Raw genomic sequence first — 20,201 nt, 5'->3', positions numbered from 1 at the left:
GGATGAAGGAAAGGTGCAATTGTCAGTGTCTTTCAATCACAGACTAATCTCGTCTGACCAAATACAAAATGATAGGTTCTCCTAGATGACATGCCATCTACAGAGGGGTGTGACAAAATGGTTTTAATTTTTATACAACTAATTAATCACCTAATTAGTAGATAATTAGTAGAGTTTATAAATGAAATATATTGGTATATTGGTATCTTTGGGTGTAGGGATTATATTATGTATATTTTATTTGTGTATTGGTTAATGTTGTATGTGTTGAACTGAGAGAGGGCCCATTATATCAATAGGAATAGTTTCTAATTTGTCTCATATTTAGGTTCCTATTGTTTTGTAACGGACCTAGGTGATCATCAATCTCAATATCTGGGACGGATGGTTGACAGTTAATCAGGGAAATAGGTTTTCAATCTCTATTACAATGGAGAACAGTGACAACGTAACAAGACCAACGGTCAAATTGTTTATTAGATTCTAATTCCATGAGTCCGAGTGGGGTTAAAATACCATATAACTTTCAAAAGTGATCAGTAATTGAAGCAATTACAGCAATTAGGCATCTGTTCTTCTCTCTGTTCTCACGATGTTTTAGGGGATATAATATGATCAGACTAGGGTCTGAGGGAGAGTCCAGAAGGAACTCTCAAGAAGTAAAGACTGAGAGTGGGAGAGCGAGGGGTCATAGTACCATAGCGGGCCGTGTTGGCTAAGGTTACTGAGAGACTATGTAACGACAATGGACATTATTAATTAAAACACTATACGATCAAACTTTAAAAAACGACTTCTGTGTTGTGTAACAGGGGGGAAAAAGTGTTTAAAATCGAAGCGGTGTGGTAATTTTTTCAGAACTTCGAATCAAGGGGAGTGCAAACATAGAAATGTATACATGCATTTAGCCAACACGTGTTTAGTGGTGTAACAAAAATGCTCAACAAACTGTTTTGAAAAATAAAAGACCTTGTCCTTCATCATCAGAATCAGAAGATGATCATGATTTCAACCAGTTCATCGTCATACAATCGTTGTAAAAGGATAAACCAATGTCATCCGTTTCACCATTTGTTATAGAAAAAACAATCCTATCAACATACGGTAAACTAACCGTGGTCTGGCGAACTCCTGATAATGTGTTTAGAGATCTCCCTGAACTTACAAAACTTAAACACCCATATATACTAACACGAAAAAGAAAAGCCGGGTACACTAAATATACTACAAATGATTTATTGCTTGGCCTAGAATAATGACACTCGGTCAGGTTGATGTGTTGTTCGCGTCACTAGGTACACGTGTTTAAAATCACACAATACCTGACCTCCGCGCTCTGTGCGAGGCACGTGCTAAAATACAAGAATCCCGTGCAGGGGAAGGTAATTGAGTTCGCCAATGGAATTTTCAGTCTATTTGATACTGTTCAAGTATTCGGATTGATTTTTCAAAGTTTGATTCGAATTAAGTAATTTACATCCATGCCACGATTGACGGAAGTCCAGCGGGGACCGGCTATAGGAATGCTTTTGCAGGGTCAGGGCCAACTTCTGGTTGCTGCACATTTTGGTGTGCATATTCAGACAATTGACCTTTCCGAGATCTGTCGATAAGCCCCGCCCCCTTCGATACTGTAACGACGTCCCCCAAGCTATATCGCAAGATGGCGGCCGCTGATGCAGCAACCGACTCGCTGCTGGACATTCCAGCCAATATTTCCCCCTTGTCTATACCAAATGGTAGATCTTTGACAGAAAAGGTGCTGCAAAAAGGCTTGAATGATTACACCCAAGGTTATGTACACAGTATCAAAATCAAGGAGACCGACACTGCCATCAACATTGATGCAAGATGCTGGCGTTCTATGCGAAAATCCGACGAACCTCATCATCTTCATCTTGATATACAGAGAGCGACAGAATCAATTTCCGAGTCATTCTGTTCTTGTAAAGTGGGGTAAGGATACATTATTTTCAATCAATATTTATTGTTTACAATGTGTTCTTAAAACACGAACCGGGTGTTTAATTACATAACATTTAGAGGCCTTTCATATGTAAACATCAAAATCAACATGGCGTCATATTTACACAATCGGTGATGGCATGGGTGTTACATTTCCCTGTTACGTGTGAATTTACCTGTAGTGACCAGTCACACATGTCAGTAATGAAACCGTTCGGTTGTAAATCTGTCATCAATGCAGGTGTGGATTACCTGTCCGGGGTGTCCCACTGGCCAGAAACAATATACGGCTAGGCCCTTCAATGCCCCAAGGCTATAATTTTCACGGTTGAAAGTAGGCAGTGGGGAGTCGTTTACCTGTGTACTTACTGGATTAGCCATTATATAATTAAACACTTGGTCAAAAATATGACCTTCTATTCATAGTCAACACATTAGACAAACATTACAAAATTTTGATAGATCTAACAAATATATAACATCATTTAGGTAATTTCTAAAAATTAGATTAATAAAACGTGTCTATTTTTATTTATTCATTAATTAATTTTTTTTTCAGTTTATCTGGTCATTGTTCCCACATAGTTGGCCTCTTGAAATGCCTCCAAGGCTTTAAACTTCATAATTTCTCATGCATTCCTGATGAGCAGAGCTGTACCAGTGTCCCTCTACAGTGGCATATTCCAAGAGGAGCAAAAATACAGCCAGTACCTCTGAGCCAAGTTGTTGTCGCAAAAGCAAAAGAACAAAGGAAAAGAAAACCAGTGATATGCGAAGTAAATGAGAACTATAGTTATTTATTATCTTCTTCATTTAAATGTCAAATTTTACAATCATTATAATAACATGGAGAACAAACTGTTACCAGTAATTGATACATGAAGTCGCTGAATACATGTACTATGTGTAAATTAATAGGAAAAGCACCCTTTATTTCATTTAACAAAAAATTCAGTTTTACACATTTAATGCATACACATCTAGCATTACATTCAATATACAATTCTGATCTGCATAACTTATCATATAGCTAATGATATAAATCATACATCTCAAATCACAAAGCCTGATAATACATTACACAACCTGATAAAATTTTCATAACAAGGCTACAACATTATCAATGCAAGTACCCAGTTATGAATTTTAATTTAAATCATCTACAGCATTAAATCTAACACCTGATCATCTCAAATTATAAGGTGATCATAGATATATAGAGTTACGAGTTTTCAATGCTTTTATCACAGATTACCAGAAGACACTTCAAGAGACAAGCTGAAGCTATCAGCATTACATGGAACACCACTGCAGCATCTAATGTTCAACAATGCACCAACAGTAACAACAGAAATATTTGGACCACTTCCTGTAGGATCCATTTTATCCTATCAGGTCGAGTATCTAGATCTTCTGTTAATAATTATACACCATTTCAGTGGTTTATATTAATATAAACTGGACAAAATAAGTTAAGGATCATAAATTGTGACCATAATATCTTTAAAAATTCAAATCATGTATTGCCGGTAATTGCACTCGTAGTTTCTCCAATATGTACCTAAAGTCATGTCAAAGGTGAAAGCACGTGCATCTGAAGGTCTTGCCGTTCCGCTCTAGTTAACTATGGTGGTGTGAAAAACTGACTGGTCTATTACTACAGAGGAATCTTGCAGGTTTTGATTCTGTTACTTCTAAGCTAAAAAAAGTTGAATTTGGAAACATTTAATCAATTTGTAACGAAAACTTGAAAAACTAATCATGCGAAGACATTTAAATGATATGGAAGCCGCGCGAGCTATAGGGCTCCTTCAAGCTGGTCAAACTCAACGAAATGTGGCGGCACAGCTTCATGTTTCTCAGAGCGTGATTAGTAGGCTATGGAATCGCTATCAACAGACAAATAACGTCCGTCAACGCCCCAGATCTGGACGATCACGCTGTACGACAGCCCGACAGGACAGATTCATTTGCATCACGGCACGACGTCAGCGGTTTTTGAGTGCTCCTGTCTTGAATCTTCAGTTTCAGCGTGCTACAAATCTAAGGATTTCATCCCAGACAATCAGAAACAGACTCCATGCCTCTAATTTACGAGGTAGAAGACCAGCAGTCCGACCAATTTTATCCAGAGGTCATCGACAATCCAGACATCAATGGGCCACTCATCATTTGAATTGGCAATTACGTCATTGGAGAAATGTTATGTTCACAGATGAGTCTAGGTTTTGTGTTGACTTCCATGACGGTAGGAGGAGGGTATGGAGAACCCAAGGAGAGCGCTATGCAGACTGCTGTGTTGTCCAGCATGATCGCTTTGGTGGTGGGTCAGTGATGGTTTGGGCAGGGATCAGTGTTGACTTCCATACAGACCTCTACATCATAGACAATGGATCTTTAACAGCTGTTCGATACAGGGACGAGATTCTACACCCTATAGTAAGGCCCATTGCAGGAGTTGTTGACCATGATTTTATTCTGATGGATGATAATGCTCGTCCTCACCGTGCTCGTGTGGTCAACGACTATCTTCAACGTGAAGCAATCGTTCGCATGGACTGGCCAAGTCGTTCTCCTGATCTGAACCCTATCGAGCATGCTTGGGACACCTTGCAACGCCGGGTTTCAGCTCGACCTAATCCGCCACAGAACCGCCAACAGCTTATGATTGCTCTGCAAGAGGAATGGCAGCGCATCCCACAGATCAGCCACCGACGACTAATAAGGAGCATGTGCAGACGTTGCAGGGCAGTTATTGATGTCAACGGAGGTCATACTGCCTATTAAACTGCCAATTGCAGTTTGATGAGTTTTCCTTGTCTACATGATTAACTTGCTCTACTTCCTCTTACACTTTGATTTCAAGGGTGCTGTTACTCAGGGTTATCTGCTCTTGGTAGCAACTACCACAAATGAATTTGTTTTGTGTAATTAAAGACTAAAATGAATGTTCTGTCATTAAAATTTAAAATATAATCATATTATTATTTGTATGTAAAACTGCACTGTTTCAAGTTTATTTTGTTCAGTATATATTCAGAAAAATTACTCAATGCATTTCATATATCAATACTTATGAAATCTTATTCTTTGTCTTTGACAAACACATCTTGAAAAAGTGTCAGATGACAACAAACGGACCATATTTCATTAAGTTTTGGTAACAGGTTAGTTGGCACTTGATGCGACAATATTTTGAAAGTTTTCACCTTAGCTATGAGTCTTTCTATATGCACTCTGTGTTTTGCAATCTTCTGAGTTGTGAATATTTCTTCAGCACTCATTTGTGACCCTGACCTTGCAAATGGCGGAATATTCAATTTCAAGCCAATTTTTTCCAGTTCTTCACCTATCTTAAATCCCTTATCTGCCATAACTGCATCTCCAGTTTGAATAAAACCATGCTCTTTCATGGCTTTCATTACATCATAAAACCCACTTTCCTCTGTGAGGGTCTTGTCAGAAATAGCACCTGAATGCAGTTCTGAAACAAACATCACAGTTCCATTTGGATCACATCCAATAAGGCCCTTCACAGTATTGCTGGATTTATAGTCACTATACATTTGACTCTGAAGTCCAAGTGCAGAGGGAGTTTGTGTTTTAATTCCGTTCCATCAATAATGATCAGTGTTGTTGGGTAGTCTTTTTTAAAGTCCTTTGGCATGTTGTTAATTATGGTGTCCCTATGTGGCCATATTGACAATTGTCCTAATTTGAAGTACATATGGTCTATCCAGGTATTAAACACAACACCTGCTGACTGAATGCTAAGTCCGAATCTCACTGCCACATCTTTCAGGCCAAAATTATGACGCAAACGACACAAAGTCAAAAACAGAGCATCTTCATTGCTTAATAAATATATATCATGTCGACCCTTTTCGTATGGCATTTCAAATCCAGGGGGCACAAGAAAGCTCAGTAAGGCAACAAAGCGCAAATGGACTAATCCAGTGTAATACTTGAAAAGGTCTTTCACATTTTCTTTCAACAGGATTTCTTTAACTCCAAAAGCCTTGTGTTTCTCTGCATTTTGGGCTTCCTCTAGCTCTTTTATTCTTTCTTCCTGCTTTTTAACAACTCCCTTCACTGTATGTAGCTCTGTCACCACAGAGAGGAGATCCATAGGTGAAATCCCTGAAAGAATAAAGAAATTTAACTTTTATGCATATTTACAACATGGCATATATGACTTTTACATATTGTATCATTTTTACCTAATATACTTACAGACAAGTAACTTAAAGAAACCACTAGTTCAAATATCAACTAATGGATGTGGAGATACAACAGTGACGAGGCCATCACCAGTCAAACTTCCAACAGAGTTCAGTAGGAGTATACCCCAACAAGAAATAGAAAACATTGAGAAGAAGACCAGAGAACAGTCCAATGCACGGCTGTGGCATGATGTAAGAAAAGATAGACTGACAGCATCAAATTTTGGGAAAATCCTTAAAAGGAAAGCTCAACCTACACCATCTTTCTTGAACACCATTTTCAACAGAACATGTGTTAATGCTGCACCATTGGAGTATGGAAGGAGAAATGAGATCAGTGCAAAAAGAAAATACTTCAAAAAATTTCCATCAGCACATTTCCATGAATGTGGTTTTGTAATCAACCATGAATTTTCATTCCTGGGTGCCTCCCCTGATGGAAAATTGTGTTGTGATGGAGAAAGCGGAGTAGTGGAAATCAAATGTCCATTTACAGCACGGAACATGAAAGTGAGTGATGCCTGTGATGAAGTAAGGGGATTCTGCCTTCAGAGATGTAATGGGAAAATGAGTTTGAAGAGGGACCATGAGTATTATGCTCAAATCCAAGGACAACTAATGATTACAGGATGTGATTTCTGTGAATTTATCATCTACACCCATTGTGATTTATTTGTGGAGAGAATTCTGCCCGACAATCAATTTATGACAGACATGTTATATCGGTTATCAACATTTTACAAGAACCATGCCCAACATTTATGAACTGTTCTCATTTCACCATTTGCAAACTGTGTCACTGTGAAAGTTCAATTTACTTACACTTTTCTTCTGTTTGCGTAGCTGAGTCAGTCATTACATGTACTTTTGTGCTATTAGCTGTAGATGCCATGTCATTCACAATTTAACCTGTAATTCAAACAAATTTAAATGATTACTGATTCTTTTCTTCACAGATGTTGAATTTTCATGTATCAGTGAACAGATTCGTCTGTTTGTGTCTTTCGCATTTGTTTATATATAAGTAACATATATTTTCATAAAAAAACTACTATAAAGTCAACAAATTTATGAGTGAGTGCCAATCAAATACACACATGTACATGTGTAAACTGAATGTTTCTCTGACTTTTATGACCATGCTTGTGTGAATAATTGTTTGAAATTCAAAAACATCATACATACATGTGCATATATTTTAGTTTTTATTTAAATGTTATCATTTGAAACATATAATCAATAAGTAAATTTTCAGAAATTTTTCACAAGTCAACTTTGTTCAATTTTAAAGTTTGTGTGTAATATTTTATGTTGTCAGCATAATTACATCTGTCGGCTATAAATGTACATGTTTTCAATTATTTTTATAAATAAAATATTGTTTACTTACAGCTCTGTGTTTTCATGAAATGGCATTGTTTTCTTCTTTTTTACATAGAGATCTGTGTCTGTGTTTAGCAATCTTCTCTTTGGTAGAGGTCTTGATGGAGTGCTCTTAGAACCATCAGCTGGTATAGGATCAGGGTTCAAATTTGTTGGTCCACTTCCTCCAATAAAATGCTGTAAAGAATAAAGAGAAACCAGAATGAAATAAATTACCTTTTTTTATAAGCTATTAAATGGAGATATTTAAAAAAAAACAAAAAAAAACAGTGTGTTGTGTTTTTGTGTTGCATAGCTAACATTGCTGGGTATGAGTGTAAGAAAATTGCATTTATAGTATACTACACTTACAATCAAACTAATGTACCTACCATACTTGCTTAGATAATCGGATATGGGCATGACATAGTCAGAATGATTTCACATATTTGTCAAATAACAAGATTAGTCTTTGTAAACATATATAGGAAGAATAAACGGAGTACTTCTGTTTCACTGAGATTGTCACGTTAATACTTTGTACATGTATACATGTATAAACTAAAATACATGATGAAATTATAATACAACAATGATTGGATTTCAGACGTTTATGTTGCACTAGCCTGAACATTTGTTACTTTTTTATTTACACGCTGCAACTAAAATTACATTTATTTTGTAATTAATTTGTCAAGTACTGTAATCAAATGACACCCCCCACCCATCCCCCGGGCAGTCATAGTCAACATGTAATATTTATATTTATTTAAAGAGAAACTGTCACATGCTACCATTATTTCATACCGTGGAACACACAGCTTTGTGTTTGTTGATCCTGTCGACGTTCAGCTGATCATGCGGTCTCCCACACGCCTTTATCCATCGAAGGCATTTTACTAGGTTTGTCTTCGGCTTTGGAAACAATATTAATCTAGCTCCATTCATGCATCTCTAGCTCCATTCAGGAAGCAGTATTTTATTGTATATAATGTTGGTTGGAAATTTAAAATATGAAAATAATAATTTTCATGAATTTATTGTTGTTTAATTTAGCTTATAACAGGAATTGAGTGTTAAATATGTACATAGTATATTGCACCATGCGGTCTGGATATCTCTCGTCGGCATTACACGTTCCCCATGCACATCGAAGAACCATGGTTAAAATCTACTGTTAATATCTCCACGTGTATGTGTGGGACATCCGGCGCTTGTGGGACATCCGGCGCTTGTGGGACAATATGGCGGCTGTGTTAACCTTGCGTCGCGCTAACGCAAAAGGAATTATTTGATTGGCCAAAATTGTCGGTTTGATTGACAGCTACGGAAAGGTCAATTGTGACACTATCAAGTAGATCACTCTGTTGTTAAACCGGAAATGGTTATAAGAACAGGAAGCAGTATTTTATTGTATATAATGTTGGTTGGAAATTTAAAATATGAAAATAATAATTTTCATGAATTTATTGTTGTTTAATTTAGCTTATAACAGGAATTGAGTGTTAAATATGTACATAGTATATTGCACCAAATACGACCTTTACATGTCCAGCACTGCATAGGCAAGTAGGGACTTATGTAAACAATGGTAGCCAGAATTCATATAAACAAATGTGATGTGTATATATAAACAGTGCAGTACAGTTAGAGTAACGATGATTGTATAATTATAACGTAAAATATTTCAAGGTCATGAGAAAATAATAGTTTAGATAGTGAATTGTATATAGTTGCTTAGTACAGCATTATGAGTATGTAAGGTAAACATGACCGATTTAGCAGGTTCTGCGTAATTGTTAAGTATTTGATTATTATATATGTAAATAGTGACCAATATGCGGTGGGTCTGAAGACTGGTAGTACCAATTGTCATTCCAGACAATAGCTTCCTGGGATTGGGGAATGGACCAATCAACGGTCGTTGCACTAAATGTGCAATCCATCAGCACTTATCCCATACACAATAACAAATGGCGCCAAGATTCTGCATTTTGTGTCCAAATCGGTATCATTTTGACAGAATCTTGATAGGGTTGGGTCGCAAGGATCAACCATTGTTCTTGAGGAATTTCCACCTGCGGAGTTGTCCGACTTTTGGCTTCCCCTATAAATACTGGGCAGTTTTCGCTGCTCATTGCACTTGGATCTAGGGATGCAAAAGGGACAACTTCCGCTTGTGGGACTGACTCTACGGAAGCGTGATAGGGAGCGAGCCTTCTTGTGGACTTCACTGTGCTATATATAAATAACAAATAGAAAGGAATTTGGACTTGGCTTTTTTCTTCGGGAACACAACGCGAGCGGGGGCACAGTGGGGTTACAAGAGGTGATTTGGTGCCGTGACCAGGATCCAGTAACAACATCTTAACTGGATTGGCTCTTATAAGGAAGTTATGGCAAGAAAGGAAGAAGGCTCAGCATCCAAATGGGGAATTGTAGATACAAATCCTTCTGTGATAAACGTAGATCAAGAAGCATTGGTCTTAAATAATTTATGCTTAAAGATACAAAAATTACACGTTAGGGTACCAGATGTCACTGAATTAATCTTAAAATACCATAGAATTAACCAGGCAAATCTCCAACCCCGTTAACTCATTGTGAACAGTATAAAACACTTAAGACATCTGTTTAGAATGACAAATAGGACCAATGTTATGTTAATGGTTCAGCTAGATTTAGATTTTAACCTTAAACCTGGATTTTTCAAGGGACCTGCCAATTTACAGAGATCGGCTAGACGAATTAGCTTGATGAAGAAAACCTTAGGCAAAACTTCATGTAAAAGAAAACATCCTGATTCCCAGCAATAAGTTTCTATCTTTTTGTTTTTAGGAGAACGATGGCTTACAAGGCACCTCCAACTGAATCCCTTACAAGTAGATTCGAAAACTTAAGTCTGAAAAGTAATAAACCAATAGATACACATTATTCACGTAGTTCATTATTAGGTCTAAGATGTCAGCCTTCTTATACCAAGAAACCTGTAGCTATAATCAGGAAACCTCAAACAGTAGTACTCAAGAAACAACCATGCAAAGTAAAAGAATGTGTTCAAACAAAATCTCGTAGACGGTCGACTAAATGTAAAAGATGGCCTCAAGTCGATGTAACAAAACAAGAAGAAATAACTAACCCTTTATTGGAGACAATAAATGATGTGATGAGACGTTCTCACATTATTTACAACCTCATTCTTGTACACATCCGCTTAGCCTTAGCGTCCCAATCATCAGTTAAGATAAGAATGCATGAAGAATTTAGGCACTATGTTAAAATATACCGTCTTACTCACATTGATGAGTTACGTAAGGAAAATCCAAGTGTGACAATTCTCCCTTCAAGAATAAAACATTGGCAAAGGTTTTGTTATGAATTTCGATATGGTGTAGACCAAATCTATTGTGCAAGACAATTGAAGATTGCAGAAGAAGTATTTCAAGATATTGTTAAGAATACCAAACACTTAGACAGTTTATTTTATGTTTAATTGCAGAAAGACGGCCCAGGCCTGACTTACTAAAATGAACAATTCACTCCTTTTCGTCTTATTAATAATAGGTAGTGTTAAAGCAACTCTCATCAGACAAAACGTAGTCTTTGAGAAAATAAATGATGTCACAACTACTAGATCTAAATGGTTAGTCGCATTTGTCTTAGACTTAAATCCGTACCAAGATATCTTAGCCAAATTAAACAACAGTCTTTCTGAAATAAGTAATGGTATTTATGTTGAATCTCAAGTGTGGCAGTTACACCCAAAAATTGACCTTAATCTGGCCAATAACTTACTAGTACTTCACCATGAAGTCAAAAATTTAAGACAAACTCAGGAATTCTTACAAGAAGAACTTAGAAATATAAAAACACTACATCAGACTCCAACTAAAAGAGCGTTGATTCCAATTGTAGGTAAGGCACTGTCCTTTCTTTTTGGTACATTAGATGAAGATGATATTGATACAATCAAAACTAATGTTAGGACCTTAAGAAATAATCAGGTACACCTTCAACATGTTGTTAAGGAAAGTTTAACTATCCTTCAAACTGCCCAAGGCCAAATAGCAAATAACAGAAAGAATATTAATGAAGTAATAGATACTTTAACTGATCTAGCGAAGTTAGAGATGAATCTTAGTCATTCAGTTCAAGATATTGACAAATACTTACATACGTATACAAAGATAGATAGAGCCTTAAGTGAAGCTAAGGAAACAGTTGATTTAGCTAGAGATTACTTAAACCACTTGAAGCTTCAAATTAATATGTTGTCTCTTGGACATCTCTCGCCAACTGTTATTGCACCCCCTGACCTAAGGAAATTACTAATTGATGTTAAAAGTAAGCTAACTATGAATATGCAAATTCCTTTTGACCCTGACGTAGACCTTCGGACATTTTATAAGACTGTGACTTGTACAACCCTGATTGGACAGGACGACTTAATGGTAGTCATTGCCATTCCTTTGATTGATATATCAGATAAATTCACGGTGTATAGAGCACACAGTTTTTTATCACCTTATTTGGAAACAAACCAAACAAATCTTTTGGCCTCTTATAGATTAGAAGCAGAAGCCTTGGCGGTGAATGAAGCCAAGACACAATTTGTTATCTTATCTCTTGATGAAGTTAAGGAATGTGGAGGTAGCGTCAAGAAATACTGCAGATTTCGTAATCCAATATATACTTTAGTGTCCAACGAAATGTGTATAATATATCTTTTTATGGGATGGATTAAAGATATGGATAAGTACTGTACCACAGTGGTGCAAGCTAGAACTTCAACTCCTCAAGCCCAACACTTGTCTGATGGACACTGGGTAGTTGTTTCAGAAAAATCATTGACCTTTCATCTAAAATGTCCTGTTACTTCCTCTTTAGACAACCTTTGCACGAAAAGTCCCATTGATATTATAAGCTTAAATGAGGGCTGCTCTTCTTAAAATGAGTTCATGACCTTACCATCCTTTCATCATTATGAAAGTACTTTTAACTTGTCTAATGACTTTAACGCCTTAATACATAATTACTTTATGGGATCAATTAAACTATGGAAGCCACTTTCTCAGAAATTTCCAAATATAACTTCAATCAAAATCCCTCCAAAGTTGAAGTCTATAAAAGAAATTCCTATTGATCATTTGATTTCGGAACTAGATAATATGCACAAATTGGTTCCTATGGAATCAGATAATTCTATCCAAACATACCTCATAATTGGAAGTGTAGTCATTGCTTTCTTAGTGATAGGTTATTGCTTTCGGCATAAAATAAAAGATAAATGTAAAAATTATAGGAATAGTAGGTATAGTAAAAGGTCAGTTGTTAAGGGAGATTTGGAGTTGAGTTCTTTACCAATCCCTTATTTGCCTCGTCGAGAGCCTGATGTACCACAAGATTTACCAAGGCAATCTAAGGTTACAATGGTACCACGCTTACATCGCCACAGCACTTCTGAAGTAGACTTCCCTAGACCGGATTTGACTTTCGACAGATGACTTGCTGAATTGTGTTTAAAAGAATTGACAATCTTCCCACCTCAACTCAACTTAAATGGAAACCGGGAAGACTTACAGGTGATGTCAGGTGAACCTGACAACGACGACAACGTTGAGGGCAGTGCAAACCCCTTATCACCTGGTGGAGTAGCAGAGGAGGTAAAAACAGTAAAAAATAACCCTCTGGTATCCACCAGGAAGACAGTGATACAGAATCTTTATCCTGATATAAGAAAGGAACTGGACGGGAACTAGTCCCTTTGGCATTCTCTTCGTGACAATAAGGATAATTAAGGATAAAGTCAGGTGAATTTAACAAGACTGACTAAAAACACATGTATACTTGTGTATCTATTATACTAACGGTTGAAGAACAGATGATGGGATTCTTATGAACATTTCGTGATTGAGTGACTTTCGAATAATTCAGAACAGAACAGATTGAGTGACTTTCGAATAATTCCCAGTATATATATTATTAAGTGACAGTGAATTATAACCATTGTTAGAGATTTATAAACATATAAATAATTTGTTAATTCAAGTAGATAGTTAAAATAATACTTGCGTGTAGCATGCGAAAGATTGGCGTGTGAAAGCTGTAAGAAAGTAAAGGTAAAAGTCCGTATTAAAGAACAGCGCCAAAATTTCACCTTGACATTGTTAAAAATTGTTGAGAAATGTCAGTAGTTTAGTACCGCCAGGATCAACCATTGTTCTTGAGGAATTTCCATCTGCGGAGTTGTCCGACATTTGGCTTCCCCTATAAATACTGGGCAGTTTTCGCTGCTCATTGCACTTGAATCTAGGGATGCCAAAGGGACAACTTCCGGTTGTGGGACTGACTCTACAGAAGTGTGATAGGGAGTGAGGCTTCTTGTGGACTTCACTGTGCTATATATAAATAACAAAAAGAAAGGAATTTGGACTTGGCTTTTTCTTCGGGAACACAACGCGAGCGGGGACACAGTGGGGTTACACAATTCAACGTCTTGTCATACGTGTGCGAGTGACGGGGAGGGCCATCGACCCGCCGCGAAGTGGACGTCCGCGCGTCACGACGCCACATCAGGATCGGTTTATAAGACTTTCTCACTTACGTAATCGCCATCCCATAGCTATCGAAACTGCAAATAACACTGTAGGCAGTCATAACCGCCATGTTCATCCTGATACGGTTCGAAACCAATTACACTTCAATGGCCTAACAGCCCGACGTCCCTATGTTGGTCTGCCCCAAACTCCTGTGCATCGCCAACGCCAATTGGCTTGGTTACAAGCACACTCGCCCAGAAATTTTCCTTTGAGGCAATGGAGATGGGTATTCTTCACTGACAAACCCGGTTCACTCTCTACCGTTCGGACGGGCGACGTCATGTATATCGATGTGGAGGGGAACATTACATCGACGCGTGCGTCGTTGAGCAGGATAGGTTTGGCGGTGGTTCAGTATGTGTTTGGGGCGGTATCTCCTATGGGTTAAAATCACCCCTGATCGTGATTGACGGTAATTTAACTGGCGTAAGGTATAGAGACGAAATCCTTCGCCCAGTTGCCGTGCCCTATGTGCAAGCACGGAACCTGACATTCCAGCAAGACAATGCCCGGCCCCATGTCGCGAGAGTTTTTCAGCAATTTCTTGCCAACAATAACGTAATCCCAATCGATTGGCCAGCATTCAGTCCAGATTTGTCTCCAATTGAGCATTTGTGGGACGAATTGGATAGGAGAGTTAGGAGACATCCAAATGCCCCCACTAATCTGGTCCAGCTCACACGTGCCTTGCATGAAGAATGGATTAACATCCCCATTACAAGGGTTAACACCCTGATGAATTCCATGCATAGAAGAATCAGGGCTGCGACAGCTGCGCATGGAGGACACACAAGATATACAAGTAGGGTCATCGCTAAAAGGGGGATATTTTTGACATATTTAGCATTGATAATCGATAGAACCTTCAACAAATGGTTCCAAACAGATGAAATTGTATACAAAAATGAATGAAATAATGTAACATTAAATTATATCATTTAAAAGAACCTTCTTAGGTTACACAGCGTTTTTTTTTTGTTTTACCATATATGCTGGCTACATGTATAGCTAATTTTAAGTGGCGACACATATAGAACTATTGTTCTTTATGTTGCCCCTTACTTGTTTAGGTTAACCCTTAGGAGCCTTACATAAGCTTGTTTTTGATTGGCTGAGAATTAAGCGATTGACGTCATTAGGAATCCAGCTTTCTGATTGGCTCATAAGGTATAGCTTTCATTAGAGAAAAAAAATTTCACTGGTGCCATTTTGTTTGCAAAGAATTGCTGAAATTAATTTGAATTTAGTCTACAAAAAACCAAAAAACCCACCCATTATTTCCCCACCCTCTACTTAATTAGTATATACATACCTTATAAGATTTCATTGTTCTGTTTATTTGGTGTGAGAATTATATAAATACTGTATTTTTTATAATACTTCTACGGGGCGTTGTTCTACCGAACCCCCACCTTTATAGTAAGTGTGAAAATTATATACTGTATTTTTATAATACTTGTATGTATCTTGTTAATATTTACATATGTTTCGTATAATTTCTAATAAACTTGTTACCTTATGGTGGCCATTTTCAATTCATACAAATCTTTTAGTTTTCTGTATGTGGAGTATACATAAATATATACTGGACAAAATAAGTTAAGGATCATAAATTGTGACCATAATATCTTTAAAAATTCAAATCATGTATTGCCGGTAATTGCACTCGTAGTTTCTCCAATATGTACCTAAAGTCATGTCAAAGGTGAAAGCACATGCATCTGAAGGTCTTGCCGTTCCGCTCTAGTTAACTATGGTGGTGTGAAAAACTGACTGGTCTATTACTACAGAGGAATCTTGCAGGTTTTGATTCTGTTACTTCTAAGCTAAAAAAAGTTTAATTTGGAAACATTTAATCAATTTGTAACGAAAACTTGAAAAACTAATCATGCGAAGACATTTAAATGATATGGAAGCCGCGCGAGCTATAGGGCTCCTTCAAGCTGGTCAAACTCAACGAAATGTGGCGGCACAGCTTCATGTTTCTCAGAGCGTGATTAGTAGGCTATGGAATCGCTATCAACAGGCAAATAACGTCCGTCAACGCCCCAGATCTGGACGACCACGCTGTACGACAGCCCGACAGGACAGATTCATTTGCATCACGGCACGACGTCAGCGGTTTTTGAGTGCTCCTGTCTTGAATCTTCAGTTTCAGCGTGCTACAAATCTAAGGATTTCATCCCAGACAATCAGAAACAGACTCCATGCCTCTAATTTACGAGGTAGAAGACCAGCAGTCCGACCAATTTTATCCAGAGGTCATCGACAATCCAGACATCAATGGGCCACTCATCATTTGAATTGGCAATTACGTCATTGGAGAAATGTTATGTTCACAGATGAGTCTAGGTTTTGTGTTGACTTCCATGACGGTAGGAGGAGGGTATGGAGAACCCAAGGAGAGCGCTATGCAGACTGCTGTGTTGTCCAGCATGATCGCTTTGGTGGTGGGTCAGTGATGGTTTGGGCAGGGATCAGTGTTGACTTCCATACAGACCTCTACATCATAGACAATGGATCTTTAACAGCTGTTCGATACAGGGACGAGATTCTACACCCTATAGTAAGGCCCATTGCAGGAGTTGTTGACCATGATTTTATTCTGATGGATGATAATGCTCGTCCTCACCGTGCTCGTGTGGTCAACGACTATCTTCAACGTGAAGCAATCGTTCGCATGGACTGGCCAAGTCGTTCTCCTGATCTGAACCCTATCGAGCATGCTTGGGACACCTTGCAACGCCGGGTTTCAGCTCGACCTAATCCGCCACAGAACCGCCAACAGCTTATGATTGCTCTGCAAGAGGAATGGCAGCGCATCCCACAGATCAGCCACCGACGACTAATAAGGAGCATGTGCAGACGTTGCAGGGCAGTTATTGATGTCAACGGAGGTCATACTGCCTATTAAACTGCCAATTGCAGTTTGATGAGTTTTCCTGTCTACATGATTAACTTGCTCTACTTCCTCTTACACTTTGATTTCAAGGGTGCTGTTACTCAGGGTTATCTGCTCTTGGTAGCAATTACCACAAATGAATTTGTTTTGTGTAATTAAAGACTAAAATGAATGTTCTGTCATTAAAATTTAAAATATAATCATATTATTATTTGTATGTAAAACTGCACTGTTTCAAGTTTATGATCCTTAACTTATTTTGTTCAGTATATATATGTGTGTGCGAATATTTTTTGTCATGTTCTCATCAAAAATGTATTCCTCTTACAATACAAAGCCTTCCTTATTGATATTTCAAATACACTGATGATTGTATTGTTCTTAATTGTCCACTATTCCTTCTTCAAGAGATTATCTGAATTTCCCAAACCTGACCAACAACCAAAATGTCAATACCTTAGGAGTACACTTTGTGGCATTAGCCAACCTCCAAGAAAGGCCCATTAAACTTTGCAGTATTACAGTTAATAGACATAGAATGTGCATCAAATGGCTAACCTACCAGTTCCGGCTCCTTTCACTCGGTCAGTTTTCACCTCGTTTGGAGGTTGAGAAAATCCTTCTTGAGTAAGAATTCAGATATTCAGTAGAAGTAAATTGAAAACAGAAAGGATTAGGAATTAAATTGATTTTTAAAAATATTTTTGTGATAACTTTATTTTTCTACTGAGTTACTGTAATTACCAGGAATATTGAATTTAATTTGTAAATGTGTGTTTACACTAATGGTCATTTGTTTTTGTATCTAGTGATTTATAATTGAATAATTGTATGGTGAATTATATAATAACTTAAAATTCGAATCGGTAAAAACATTTTATTTTCATTATTTTGAATGTATCAATCAAAATTATAAACACTTCATGCCTTGACCGCAACAAAGAAAGACCAAACCCTAACCACTTCTCCGCAGATCCTGCCTTCAGCATTACTCTATACTCTGCGACAAAATCATCTTCGGAGAAGGATAAGCATAAAATTAGTTCCAACATGAAAAGGGTACAACTTTGGATCCAGAGGAATGCGAACAGTTAAAAATTTGAAAATGCCTTTTGCCAACACTTCTCCCTGACAATGTATTTAGAGGTCTCCCTGAACTTAACAAAACTTAACCCACACTCAATGACTATAATGTATCAGGAAATTAAATATATATTCAATAGACTATCTAAACTTCCCAAATCTGACCAATGATTCAAAGCAACAGACAGATATTGGAATGTCTTTCGACAGCAACAAAACAAAAGATCAACTTGAACTAGTGAAATTCAGAATCAGACCCTGAAGAACTGTCGAACCACCAAGTGGACAGTTCCGACCGGTATTGGATCAAGCGATGGAAATGCTAAAAAAGGACCTGGAACTATAGCACAACAGCAGTGAGTCCTCAACAGTAAACCTATCAATAGTGGATACAGACGTGGAACACAGGTACCAGACCGCATCAACAACGAGATTGGGTGAATCAACATCTACAGCTACCATTTGCCAGGATGAGAAAATAGTAATTTAAAAAGACTGGTTTAATCATTTATCACTCTTTACATTCAAGTGCAAAAAAGCTGTTTATTTTATTTCATTCTTATTTGCATGTACATGTTAAAATTCATACGGGTATGAAATCGGATAGGAACACAATCCGATACGTATATACGGTAAACATATAGGCAGTCACGGCAAAGATCTCAAGTGACACTCTGGTCGACGTCATAGTTATAGGTGCCCACATTTATTGTACTTTAAGGATGTATTTTATGTATTTGTTGATAACCGCCTTTGATATTTCAAATTAAGATACAGTAGAGACAAATAATTAAACCTCATCCTACAACTGTTTCGTCCTTCTAGGACTCGTCAGTGATGCTACATCATACAACTGTTTCGTCCTTTTGAACTTGTCAGTAATACAGAGGAACTCCTATTACATACCCACATACTGTAACAAGTGCACTCCGCAGTAGTAAGATGGAACAGTGCCAAGAAAAGCCAGGCATTGCGTCATACAGCAGATTATCCTCGCTCACTTATTTAACAAAACAGTGCTCAACAAATTGTTTTGAATAATAAAAGAGCATATATCAAAATTATATATATGTTTAGGTTATATATATGTATACGATACAAGTAGTATGGATGAAGGACCCAGTGGATATGTGTCCCCGTCTCAACTTCTCCCTTTGCCAAAAGCTGGTCCTAAAAAATCAAATAGATCTGCTGGAAGACAGAAAGGGAAAACTAGGATCCTAACAGACACTCCCGTCCGGGATGATATTGCAGCAAAGCCGAAAAATAAAAGACCAATGAAGACCCAAAATGTGAAAAAAATGTTGTTTACCAAACCTAAACCTAAGCCTAAGCACTCAGAGTCCAGCTCCTCTTCTGACTCGGATCGCGATATTGTACTGGATGACTCCGACAGTGAGGCGTCAGATGACTCTGACATATTAGAGGGAGACTTTGTTGTAGTGAAGCTTGCTGGTAAATCCCGCATTGTGAATTATATCACAAGAGCAGATTCAGTGGAGGGAGAGGAATATGAAGGTATATGTCTCAAAAAAGTTTTAGGGAAGGTTGGTTCGGGAGATGTTTTCGTTATCAAAGAAAATGACGAGGCTGCATTTCCTAAATCAGACATTATAAGAAAACTGCCTGTGCCAAAGGTAGCCGGTGATTCAGTTCAGAGACAAAGCCAATTTGTATTTCAATGTGACATATCTAAATGTGGTATTTGAATTTTGTAATTTAGATCTCTGACATTGACTGTTTGAAAAAAATATTTTATTTAGTTATTTTTATTACAAAGAAGTATGTTGTTTTGTTATGTTTGTGTTTCTTGTTCGATTAAAAGTATATTAATGTAATATAGCATTGATTGTTGTGTTTGTTTTAACAATGGATCAATTTACCCCATAGCACTGATCATCTTGCCCCAATCCTGGGGTAAGTTGTGCTACTTCAACAACAGATTTCATGGCTCAGTTACAGCAGTTACAGCTTAGTTACATAAACGACACATATTCAGCAGCAACAGTAGAAATGTTGTTGTGCATCATTAAATTAACTTACTTTATTGTGCTTTACATGTGGACA

The 20,201-nt window shown here is 37.4% G+C and overlaps 1 pseudogene; it reads right to left on the bottom strand.

Moving 5' to 3' along the window:
- Window positions 1–4,987: 4,987 nt before the first annotated feature.
- On the bottom strand, window positions 4,988–8,712 carry LOC132551414 (uncharacterized; annotated as a pseudogene).
- Between the last annotated feature and the right edge of the window lie 11,489 nt (window positions 8,713–20,201).

The sequence above is a fragment of the Ylistrum balloti genome, unplaced genomic scaffold, assembly GCF_031769215.1.
Source record: "Ylistrum balloti isolate Yb309-2 unplaced genomic scaffold, AGI_CSIRO_Ybal_v1 Utg369564, whole genome shotgun sequence".
Taxonomy (NCBI): domain Eukaryota; kingdom Metazoa; phylum Mollusca; class Bivalvia; order Pectinida; family Pectinidae; genus Ylistrum; species Ylistrum balloti.
This window is presented reverse-complemented; position numbering and strand designations above follow the sequence as displayed.